Genomic DNA, 12,859 nt, shown 5'->3' with positions numbered 1-12,859 from the left:
CTAGCCAACATTACACTTCCACACAAAAACCAGTAATTCAAGGATATGCCAACCATCTGTCACTCAAAACACCTGCAAACTAGTACTCATAAAAAATACACAAATATATATATATTTGAAGAATTTGGAAGCGCTCGTTCACCTGTTTACAAAAGCAGCTGTTCATGGGCGGTTCTTTAAATGTTTACTGTGCAGGTTCTTGTCTTACATCCTTCATATACACAACTCCGAAAGAAGTAATCACTTGGAAAACAGCTTCAAACAGATGTTTATCCAACAGATTCCTCTGTAATGATTCATAAATGCGAGGAAAAGCTGTGTTGCTGCGAGTCGCTGACTGCAAGTCCCTACAGTAGCCAAAATCCCATCACGCTCTCTCTGAGAGAGGCGCAAACATGTTGCCATGAAGCCGGATCTGTCCTTCTGCGCGAACACGTCCAAATCTGTATTCCATTACTTTTGCTGCTGTCACCCGAAGCTGAGTTTTCAAATACTTGACATCGGCCCTACGCCTCATTACAGATGGAGATTAGGATCCCAGAGTCAGGTACCTGTCCAACGTGTCCTGTGCTCTCGCCGAGAGGACACGCCACCTTCTCCCTGATCCTTTCCACACCAGAGGATTAGAAGCCTTTGGCAGCTGCTACCTGCTGCACCACGTAATGAAGCAGCCCTGACAACTCAACTGAATTAAACAGACACAGTGTTTATTTCCACTTCACCGTGAGATGATGACAGCGAGAGCAGCACTGTGGCATTAGAGATGAGACTGGTGAACTGCTGGAGAGCTGGAGAAAGGGGTGGGTGACTAGAGGAGAGGGAGGGTGTTTGGTGGAGGTATTGTGAGGGCGGATGGCATGAGTTACCTCCCCCTCCTTATATCCACACACGAGCTCCACCCCCTGTCCATTGTGGACATTTGCTTTAGCTTGGTTAAAGTACTACAGATGTAAACAAAGTCCTGCCAAAATTGTACTATTTAGTTTTTTTCTTAATTAGAGTGCCTGCAATGCGGCGCACTGTTGATATTCCTTAAACACTGTGGTTAGAGTTTGTTTGTCAAACTCCGTACTTGCGAAATTTACATTGTGACACTATTTTTTGGAAAACATTTATATGACGTTTTTAGACATATAAGATTAAAGTTCTCTTATTGGCAATTGCAATTGATCTTCTTTGGTCTTGGTCTGTCAAAATGAACTCTCTCTTTGAAAGCATATGCAATTTTTAATGTTTAAGGGCCCTATTTGAACGATCTAAGCGCATGATCTAAAGCTCACGGCTCAAGTGCACTTAAGGCGTGCCCGAATCCACTTTTGCTAGTTTAACGACAGGAAAAGTGGTTGGCGCGCACGGTGCATGGTCCAAAAGAGTTGTCCCTATTCTCTTAATGAGTAATGGGTGTGTTTTGGGCATAACGTGCAATAAACCAATCAGAGTCTCATCTCCCATTCCCTTTAAAAGCCATTTGTGCTTGCGCCATGGCGGATTCGCTATTTAAATGGCGGAATTTGCAAGCGGAAAAACTGAACGCTTCTCTAGCGAGGAAACAGATCTGCTCGTGCGCAAGGTTAAAGCGCGCAAGAAGACCATCTACGGGACAAAGTGTAAACGCGTTGTGGAACCGCCTATAGGCGCACATTACTAACGCGCTCTTTAAATAACAAAAAAAATAATTGTTGGTCAATGGTGCAGTCTATTTCACCAACAATCAAGACAAACAAAAAAGAACACACCTTGTTTTCAGACCAGCACGCTCATGGACGCAGAAATGGGCTCAAATGCATTTACTATTTAAACAACGTGGCGCAGGACAAGAAAATGATAATTGCGTCGGGCTGAAACTAGCAAAAAACACTTCGCGCCTGGCGCTGCATTGCGCCGGGTGTATGATAGGGCCCAATGACTGTTATATCAAGCATGCAAACTGTAAAGAGTACAAGTTTACACTTTATTTAAACTTTGTATTATTATATTGAGAATTTAAAAATGATCAACTGTTTGCATTTTATTTCAACACCATTCACTTCCAAAGTGACACAGCTTCAATAAATGAAACTACAATTTTACTATTATTTTATTATTAGGTATTATATTGGAATTAGATATTTGTGGTAATGTTATGGAGACTTGTTGGATTACAAGCATGAAATAGCATGAATAGCATGAAACCAAAAAATTAACAGGATTTTATAAGAGCAATGCATGATTCACACAATGGGTCTCATTCATGAAACACGAGCAGAACGAATTTTTGTGTAAATCGTGTGTAAAGTGGTTCTGGCGTAAATTTTCGGATTCATTAAAATGTTCGTATTTCCCAAATGTTAGTTGGTACGAAAGAAATCTACACCTGCTCCCAGCCACGCGTAAATAGTACGTTTAACATCCGAACGTTTTGCTCATTAATAAACTGCATTTTAATTCAACGTAATCGGGTACATATTTACACAGCATTTTGAAAAAGTATTATATATAGTAATTACATACGGTTTTTCTTTTTACTTGTATTACGAGAGCCAGTAATAGCATCTGCAAACAGAACACAAGTCCACAAGTTTTTTTAATTTTTTTATATTCAAGCTGTTTTTTTTTTGTTTGTTTTTTTACAAGTCCGCAAGTTACAAGTGTTGCAGTCAAGCTTCATGTCGAACCATTTTCTTTTCACTTCTGGGACTGTTCGATTAAAAGATGAAACTCCATTAAATGCATCTGTAATATGCTGCCAAGCATTTTTACCTAAAGCATGTATTACCTAAAAAAATCCTTTTTTTTTTAGGACCTGATACGCCACTATGTACGCTTGAAAATAAAATGTGGCGTTTTGAATGAACTTCTGATAATAAAACTTCAATTTCTGCATCTGAGAAATTTCTCTTCTTCATTCGCTTTTTTTTTTTTTTTTTTTTCAAAATTATACATGTAATAATACAATAGCATTCGCTTTTGAGAAGACATGTTGAAATCCTTCGTTTCGTGTCATAATATGATGCCCATATATAGCTGTCAGTCGGTTTTAATTGGCGGGATTTATGGTAATTGAGAATGAGCGTGCACGCGCGTCCCATTTACGAGTGATTGGAATTCATTAACCCACACACACATTTCACTATCAAATCTGACGTTTACGAAGTATTTGTGAATCAGGAGAAGAATTTTCGGGAATGTCTCTTTACGCGCAAATCACTCACATATTTACTCGTATATTTACGAATGTTTCATGAATGAGACCCAATGTGTGTATTTTTGCTATAAATTTAAATGTAATCTCTATGAATGACTCATTTCATGTCATATTACATGCTTAAACCAAGGTTTAAAACATGATTTCTTTCAGCAGTATTTAAAGATCTTTTCAATTCATCTAATTTACGGTCACACTTATTCGTTAACAAATATTTTTTATCCAAAGCGACTTCTCATTTTATATACATTCCAATACATTATTGTGAAATGAGTGTTTAAATTCATTGATCATGTGAGAATAATATTTCATCTTGTGTATTCACCTTATTTTTCAACACAGAAGAAATTTCAGGAGAAAGTGCAAGAGTTCTGATTCATTGGCTGCTACTAAGAATAACCAAGTGCAGTAAAAGGTAAAACTATTTGCGCTACAAACCAGTGTGTTTATGTTTAGGACACTAAATTAAAATAATACTATAACAAATACCAATGTGCAACATCAAGCAGCATAACGCCTGCTGTTTTTGTACAGGTAAAATAACTGGAAGTGAAAGCCTTGCACATTCAAGTGAAAATCGTCCTCAACTACTTTTACGTTAAAAATAAGGTAAATATGACAGGGTCCAAAATAAAATTTCAACTTTAATACAGAAGATTTTAAATAGTCTACACAGATTTAAAGTCACCCTGTGGTGAATTTTAAACAAAAATGTTGTTTATATGTCTATGTGGTGTTTTAAATGTGCTTTAAGACAAACCATGTGCAAATTCATTTTCTCTTTAAAACTGTGATGATCTAAAGACAGTCTCAAAACCGGGGTTTGAAATCGCTGATGTTTCTAACGTCACAAACTACCTTGTAACCAATCATGTCAACGTGCCGGCGGGCTTTAGCATATCATTAACAGCGAACTAGCAGAGGAGTCTCGAGAGAACCCAGGTTATCCCGGTATATTTTTCTGTTGATATGAAAAATCAGGTAGATTTAACAAAATGGCGGGTGTACATGATATATATTACGATGTTATGATGACCTTTATGCCTTTCTCCACAGACGTTCTGAGTTGTTCAAAGTGTTTCTGATGATTGCTAGAAGGCAGTTTCCTGACTCTGAGATGGCGAACGGGAACATGGTTTGTGTAACATTAGCAACACATTATTAGCTTTTTTATAACATAGTCAAGCAAAAGGTTAATCATATTAATTACCATTATGTGTCTGACGTTGTAGAGAGCGATAGGCTACTATTGTGCAGCGTTTACCTCAGTAAGTTGGCCGAGTGAATTTCTCATGCCGAGTTCACACTGAACGATTTTAGGCCCGATTTTTGCTCGCTGACAGGTTTTGTGAGATCGCCGACAAATTCCCAAAATCATAGGCAAATCGGTTCTCGTTCATGTGAGTGACAATCACGCAGTGTGAATTATCAAAGACGCGATCTGAGAGAATCGCTGATGAGTTGCTGACTCCCTTGAGATATTTGGCATGCTAAATATCTGGACCTGTCGGTGAAAACTACATCAGCGATGACCTACAGCCAATGAGAGAGCAATACAGGGCAGCGGGATGTTCGGGGAGGAGTTATAAACCAGAATATCAGTATTTTAAAAGATATATTTACAATTATATCAAACAGAAACAAAGCACAAACATTTGCTTGACCAGCAGCACATTGCAAAATTATTTATTTACCCCAACTCTCTTTGCAGAACACACAATCCTTGCTCCCCGCGTCTCCACAACCATTTCCTCCTCCATAATCTCTTCTTTTTTTCTCTCTTTTTCGCTGCAAATCAGCACACAGACAATTTGGATCGCAATCTTCTTGCAGGTTATCATTTTTAATAACAATTTCAGTCTCATGCACGTGTGATCTTGGATCACTTCACTTAATAGGCACTAGTAATTAATGAATAAGCACTAGTATCTAATAAATAAGTACTAGTACCAATTTAATAGATACTAGAATCTAATGAATAACTACTAGTATCTTTTAAAAAGGTACTAGTATCTAAAGAATAGGCACTAGTACCTAAAGAATAAGCACTAGTAGCTAAAGAACAAGCACTAGTAGCTAATGAATAAGCACTAGTAGCATGAAAATAGAGACTATTATGTTTTAAGGATTAAATGTTAAAACGGCTTGCCATACTGTAGAGTTCAATTAAAAATCTTACTAGTAAAATAAAAAATCTTACTAGTAACATTTGGAATAAATACTAGTATCTCATAAATAGGTACTAGTATCTATTGAATAAGTACTAGTAGCTAATTAATAAGTACTAGTATCTATTTAATAGGAACTAGTATCTATTTAATAGGTACTAGTATCTAATGAATAAGTGTCTCTATTGAACAAGTATTAGTATCTAGTAAAAGGTACTAGTATCTAAGAAATAAGTACTAGTACCTAATGATTATGAATAACTACTATCTAATAAAAACGTACTAGTCACAATTAAAATGCATACTAGTCAGAACTGAATAGTTGATATCTGAATGACAGATGCCCATAGAAGTCAATGGCAAAAATGTAAAATGTGTTACTAACAAAAGAATAGTTACTAGTCACTATCGAAATAAGTACTAGTATCTAATGAATAAGAACTATATCTATTTAATATGTACTAGTATCTAATGAATAAATACTAGTATCTAATAATAAGCACTAGTAACTAATGAATAAGTACTAGTACCAATTTAATAGGCACTATAATCTAATTAATAAGTATTAGTGTCTATTTAATAGGTACTAGTAGCTAATGAATGAGTACCAGTCTCTAAAAAAATAAGAACTAGAATCTAATGAATAACTACTAGTATCTTTTAAAAAGGTACTAGTATCTAAAGAATAGGCACTAGTACTTATTGGAATATATAGTATTTAAAAAATAAGTAGCATGAAAATAGATACTAGTAAGTTTTAAGGATTAAATGTTAAAACGGCTTGCCATATGCATTCAAGCAATTTTAAGGCATGAAGAAAAAGAAATTCACAAGAAAAAAACGTTTAAATATGTAATTTTGGTGATCAAAGATGAGTTTTAAGGGGTACAATTATTGACTAGGGGACTTTAAGATTTGCAGTATTTCTAGGTTACTAATCAAAAAAGCAAATTTGTGACATGTTTAACTGTACTCTTTTTCAAAAAATCTTTAATATAAGCATTAATGGCATGAGATAAATCTGCATACTTTTCCCCACATTTTTTTCTGTGCTCATGAGCTAAAAATGTGTTAAATACAGCGACTATATTAGAGTAGACGAAAACATGATGACAAAAAATGATTTAACAAGCAAAGGAGTTATGGATGTCTACGGCTAAATTAGGGGCGTTGCAATTCTGTGGATATGCTCTAAGCTTCCTGAAGCCACAAATGTTCTGCTGGACGACAAGAAAACCTCATGATGTCAAAGTGAATGACAGCCTTTAACCTTGACACAGAGAGAAAGTCAAAGCCCTAAAATGCTTAAGAGCTATGCTATAAGACACTATAGACGAGGTGTATAGCCGGATTAAATCAGCTGTCTCTCCCAGATGAGTCTTGATTCAACATGTTTAGGTCATTATTTATCGGATACAATCTATACAGAAAGCGATGGCTGTTTATTACAGTTCCCATAGAAACTAATTTAGCCTGATGACTGATCTCTGGGGAGTGGCGTTAAACCATTTCAGTAGACACAGGCCATTGTGAGGATTGTCAATTCATAAATGCTTTTAAAGTCATGGGATGGTTGTGGTACTGGGAGTGCTGTGTGTGCAGGAACATCACTGACCTGTTCATGGATGTCAGAGTTGAAAGCACAATGTGAATCGCACACACCGGAATCCACAGATGTTTTAATTTTTTACCTCTTTAGGTAAAATTTAATTTTGTATTTTATAAGTCTACCAAGTTTCTGAATTAAAGGAACAGTCCACCCCTTAATACAAATTCTGCCATCGTTTACACACCCTTGTGTTGCGTAAAACCCATCTAATTTTCTTAGGGTGGCTGTCAGGCTCCATAGAGATTTGACGATATTTCAAATCTTCGGAAGCCACATGATGGCTTTGTGTTAAGGAGCAGATGGAAATTTACACGTGTTAAGACGTGTTGCACCAGTTTTGAGCGATGGCCACGGATCACTGACGTCAAACCTGGCGTGCCATCTGAATGTACATGCAAGCGTGTGAGTTTTTCAGGAAATAACCATTTAAATTTAAGCCTGTGTCTCACAAGAGGACTAGGAATGTAGCATAAAAGAGATATGGATTATTTAGGTAAAGTAAATCTCACTTTGAATCAAAGGACAACTTTTGTGTGGTCTACTCAAGAAGCCAAAGTTTGGCTGGTTAGCATTAGCAGTTAGCCCTTGCTAGTTCATGCGCATCTAAGAAAAAAAGGTTCAGTGGGGTTTCAAATCATAGGGTTTTTGACAAAATTTTAAAGAGCCCTTTATGCCGAAAAGGTTCTATACAAGGAGAAATGTCTGAAATGATTGCATAATACGTTCATGTTTAACAGATTATTTCCATTTTTTCAACTGATAAAGTATGTTTATGAGCTGTTTAATTCATAAAATTTTATTAAAAATAACAATGAATTAAAACAAAATTAATTAATAAAATCTAAATCCATAAAATAACTTCAAAATGAAATGCCTGTCAGAAACTTTTATGGTAAAAATCATGTTTGCAACCAACATATAAATCTATGGAGCCCCACATATAACTATAACTATATATATACTACATCTTGTCAATGGATTGAGAGCTTGTTCACTTGTTTTAGTTTTTAGTTAAATCGTGGCATGTGTTTAGAATTCGTTCCCATGACTTGTTTCGTAATTAAATCATGGTTTAAATAAAGAAACAAGGGAACTAATTATTACAACGTAGCCACAATTTAGTGAAACGAGGGAACAAATTATTATGTAGTGCGCCTGATTGAATTAAAATGAGGGAACGGATTAGTAAAACGTTCTGACATATTAAGTCGTGGGAACAAGTTCTGTACCAATCAGCATATTAGAAGTGCTTCTCAAGGATCATGTGACACTGATGACTGGATATTCACAACATTGAATAGTTCTGTGAAATATTAGTATTACGTTCTCTTTTCAAATAGCACTTTGAACTTTTATGATCTTAAGCACAAGGCTTGTAATGTCAAATTAAATTGTAAAACAGTCAACACTTTTACCTAAACAGACACCCAAAATATTTTAAAATGTATTTATTTAGTTTGAGACGCACATATTTATTTTACTGGTAGAACGTTTAAATTTGGACCAAAATTGACTTTAAAAATCTCTAAAACAAACAAGCCAAGGCATTCGTATTGACCCTATTGACTTCTATGGGTCTGCGACACCAAATACATCTCACACTGTGTTTGGGTTTCTAGGAAATGTAGTGATTCGAAAAACAAAACATGCAAGAGGCCAAACTTTTGTTCTGTTCTTTGAAAAGCAAAAACCATAAAATAGCCACTGTAGCTGGAGGCCTGAGCAGAACTGAGCGATTCTGCATTCCAACACTCTTAATCACCGCTGTCAGTTTATCATCCGTTATTAAGATGAAGAGACGGACCTCCCTTTCTCTAATGGGAGGTCAGATTGAGCGCTGGCCAGAGGACAGGGAGCAGGTGAGGCAATGAAGAGGGTCGCAGTGGTGTAAACACTACAGTAAACCATGAGAGCGGCTTCACAGCTGTGCAAGCGCTAACATCTGCGCTCAGAAAAACGGAACACTAGTTGGAGGAGCCATGAGTGCGAATAGCCTTCTGATGATATAACCGTTACCATTAGAATGTTTGGAAGATGTGTGTACAGGAGAACCACTGGGCCTGTAATGCAGACTTCTGTCCAGCATTAGCTGGAAACACAACAAAAGTTGTCGGATCACTGTGTCAACAAAACATCCATTTACTTACTTTTATGTCTTTAATTAAAAAGGGTGAGAAAATTCTATATAACAAGGAAAAGAGCGTGTTTTACAATTTCCAGTTAATTAGCCCTCATTTTCATTTACTTTACAACCGCAATGTTCTGCTTAAAGTGTCATTTGTTGGTGGGAGGTTATTTTCCTGCCTATTTAAATGTCTACATAAATGTTCACTGACCTCAGTGGTCACATTGTTCTTGGTTTAGTTAAAACAAAAATCATTGTAAAATAAAATACTTAAGCAAATATTATCTCTGTGTGAAATGATGGTGTGTTTCTGAACGTCCTGTCATGATGACAAAAAAAAGAGCATAACATAAGAATGTATGATAAAAAATATCACACACACAAAGAGACAATAGAATTCTTCATGAGGAGAACATTTTAATATTCTAAAGAACCTTCTTTGTCCCCACTATGAAGAACCTTTTGTGCAGTGGAATGTTTCCATGGATGTTAAACATTCTTCATGGAACCATATAAATGTCAATAAAGAACCTTTATTTTTAAGAGTGAAGTAAAAACTAAAAAGGTATTTTTTTATTATATTACAATAAGAAATAAAGTCATATTGTGAGATATAAAGTCGCAACAATGAGAAATAAAGCCCAAAATAATGAAAAATAAAATCACGTTGTGTGATATAAAGTTGCAATTATGAGAAACACACAACACAAAGTCACAATTACAAAAATCAGTGTTGCCATTTTGAGATATAAATTCACAATGGTCTTTTATTTATTTTTTACTCTGAGGCAGAAACTGGTTTGAATTTGAATCTAATGGAACTACTGTGTTGAAACTAATTGTATAGAAGAATTAAAACATGAATACATTTAATGTTTTAATTCATGAAAAGTGAAATGTATATATATTTTAATTTTAATTGAAACTTTAATATTATCAAATATTATAAACTTTTAATTTAATATTCAATAATCTGCCTGCATTGACACCATTATATGAGAACTGAATTGAGCTGGATGATGACATCATGGTTTTCTCCAGAGCGGCTATATATATAAATGAACTAAATGAATAACTTTTTTACAACAAAAATTAAACATCACTGAACTTACTTTATCTGGACTGTGACGCTATTTTCTTCTGGAAACAAACTTTGTTGCATTATTTTCCTGTTATCACAGTAAAGCTGCTTTGAAACAATCTGTAGGCCTATTGTAAAAAGCGCTATAAATAAATGTGGCTTGACTTGACATATATATAATACCGGTATGCATATAACATAAACATATCCAAAACAAATAAGTGGGACATGATATACCACTTGGTGCTTTATCATGCAAAACCATGAGTACTTTCTAGGGAAATCCTGATTATATCTAAAGATGTTCTTTAGCTATTTTTCTTCAACAGACGTGAGGCGTCTTCAGAGATAAAGTCAGATTGATAGTGATATTGTGTTGCACAAAGGGTCAAATGGTCTGTGTTAGTCCTATTATGAACAGCATGAAACAGATGTTTTTGCTATCATTGTGGAATCGCTTTATCACATGAGAATATGATGACAGATTTATAATTATCTTAACACAAGCCGTTTTATTAAGACATTTCTTCAGACCGAATGCATCTTTTAAACCATTTTTGGACACCAGTGTAGCGAGGATAAAGAATAATTCAAATCAAACATCTGTTCTGCTTTCTGCTTTTTTTGTACCATATTCCCGCTCCTGTTAATTGACAAATATTCTGAGATTTATACTTTGTTTCTCAATTCACAGTAATATTTACATACACAGAAAAGCTCCTCTTGGCATTTTCAAAGTAAACACAAGTTTATGCTGCCAAGCAGCCAAAAGAGAGTCCAATTATATCAAACTGGCCTAGAAAACCACCCTACAGATTGAATATGTGAGTTCCCTGCATTGAATATCTAAATAAGCATTTTATTCGCTTAAATGAATTTGCAGAAAGGTTAAAGTACAGATAGCGTGACTCTCCAGGGATTACAAAGAAGCTTTCCGGACTCAATATCTGCAAAATGTCCCATGTTTTTGGTCAGGAAAAGAAACCGTAATCTCACCCGTGGGGACTTATGCCTCATCATTTTCTGCAGACGTTGCATCCCAGATGTTTGTGTGTGAGGATATGTGTGTTCAGGAGGGTGGGGATTGCGAGTGGTCAAATTTGAGAAGTTTGGTTTCAGTGTATTGGATTCCCTCCACTCAGCACACAGTAAATTATTCAGCTGTGGGACTGGCTTGGTTTAGATTTTTATTAGCTAAAGACCAACTTCATATATTTCTCACTCTGAGTTTATCTCACACTAACCAAACTCATCTTTTATACTGAGATGAGGATGATTTTGGTTCTTTAGACAGATAGTGTAATTAAAAGCATAATAAATCAATGGTAGCATAACACTAAAACCCAAAACTAAGTAAAACAAGACAACACAGGCTGTACTAAATCCACAAATGCACAAGTATGCTAATGTTTACTACAGTCTGAAAACTCTGGGCACGAATGGCTGAAATTCCATCAAACAGAATCACTGGGTTTCTAACCGAGGTTGTGTGTACATAGTCAACGCGAGCAACGATCGACGCGCTCCCTTTCATACGCAAGCGTCACGGGCGATGCGTGAAATGCAATACACCGTGACTGCTCTAGCAGTAGTAGAGTCATAGCTCTGAATGCCCGTCTATTTCGCTTCAAACGCTCGCTTTATAACGCTCGAATAGGACGCGCGAATGGATTCAAAATGTTCAAGCGTCGAACTAGACGCGATAGACGCGAATTTTACGTTCTATTCGCGTTTGGTGTGAACAGGCGTAACAGGCTGCGATGTCAAGATTGCAATGCTGGAATGTGTGTGTGTGTGTGTGTGTCAGAGAGAGACAGAGGCACGGGCGCGATCGAACAGTGGAAACATAAAAACATAGTCCGTCATTTATATTCCTCCAACAAACACATATTTTCCGCTGGGGTAAACTGCACTGAGCGGTTGAATGCACTTACTTGATCCGCCATGTTTTTTGTTTTGAAAAGTCGTCCCCTTGGAATTATAAGGTTCTATCTGCATTCTGAGCAGTTTTGAGATATTGAGCCAGTTTTTGCATTCCATTCGACTGTGTAGAAAGAACCTTTTTATTCTCTAAATAAAAAGTTCCAAAATGTACACAACTTAAAAAACAACATCACATAATGTAAAGAAGTGGTCACAGAATAAGAATATATGAATAACTAAATTTTGACAAAAATGTCAGATAGAACCTTATAATTCCAAGGAGACAAAGTGTCTTATTTTACCCAGAATGCATTGCAGTGTAGTCCTACTTAAGATAGTCAGAGTGCTTTGTGCAACGGTCTGATTTAGATGTCTATCTGAAGTCTGACTATCTACTATATCTAAGCCATAGTCAAAGACTATCTTTGTGAAACCGGCCCCTGGTTTAAATACACAGACACAGAATAATCAACAGAACTAAGAACAGGTGAGGAACAGATGAGATGTCGGCGGGAGAAGCCGATGATGACGATGGGAGGAGCTAGGGAGGAGACGAGAGCAGGAACAGCCAGGTCGAGAGCCAGAGCACAGCCAGGACGAAGGCCCATGGTGGAGTCGAGGGAGGGAGGAGCCATGGTGGAGACTTGGCAGGCGGACCCAGGGCGAAGACAGACTGACACTGAGCCAATGGAGGTGGAGACCCAGACGGAGCTGCAGTGACAAATGTCTGAGGTGAAGCCATGGTGCCGGCAGACTGAGGCGGAGCCGG

At 36.5% G+C, this 12,859-nt stretch overlaps 1 protein-coding gene across 1 annotated transcript in view; it reads right to left on the bottom strand.

Moving 5' to 3' along the window:
• Nucleotides 1-268, bottom strand: part of nrtn (neurturin) — a 28,518-nt gene extending 28,250 nt beyond the window's left edge. The window contains exon 1 of the mRNA XM_084101695.1: nt 143-268. The gene's annotated coding sequence lies outside the window, so the exon portion shown is untranslated. The remainder of the gene's footprint in view (nt 1-142) is intronic.
• Nucleotides 269-12,859: the final 12,591 nt, after the last annotated feature.

Source organism: Abramis brama, assembly GCF_963993115.1.
Source record: "Abramis brama genome assembly, chromosome: 23".
Classification (NCBI taxonomy): Eukaryota; Metazoa; Chordata; class Actinopteri; order Cypriniformes; family Leuciscidae; genus Abramis; species Abramis brama.
The sequence above is the reverse complement of the archived record's forward strand: the minus strand, read 5'-3'. Positions and strand labels throughout refer to the sequence as shown.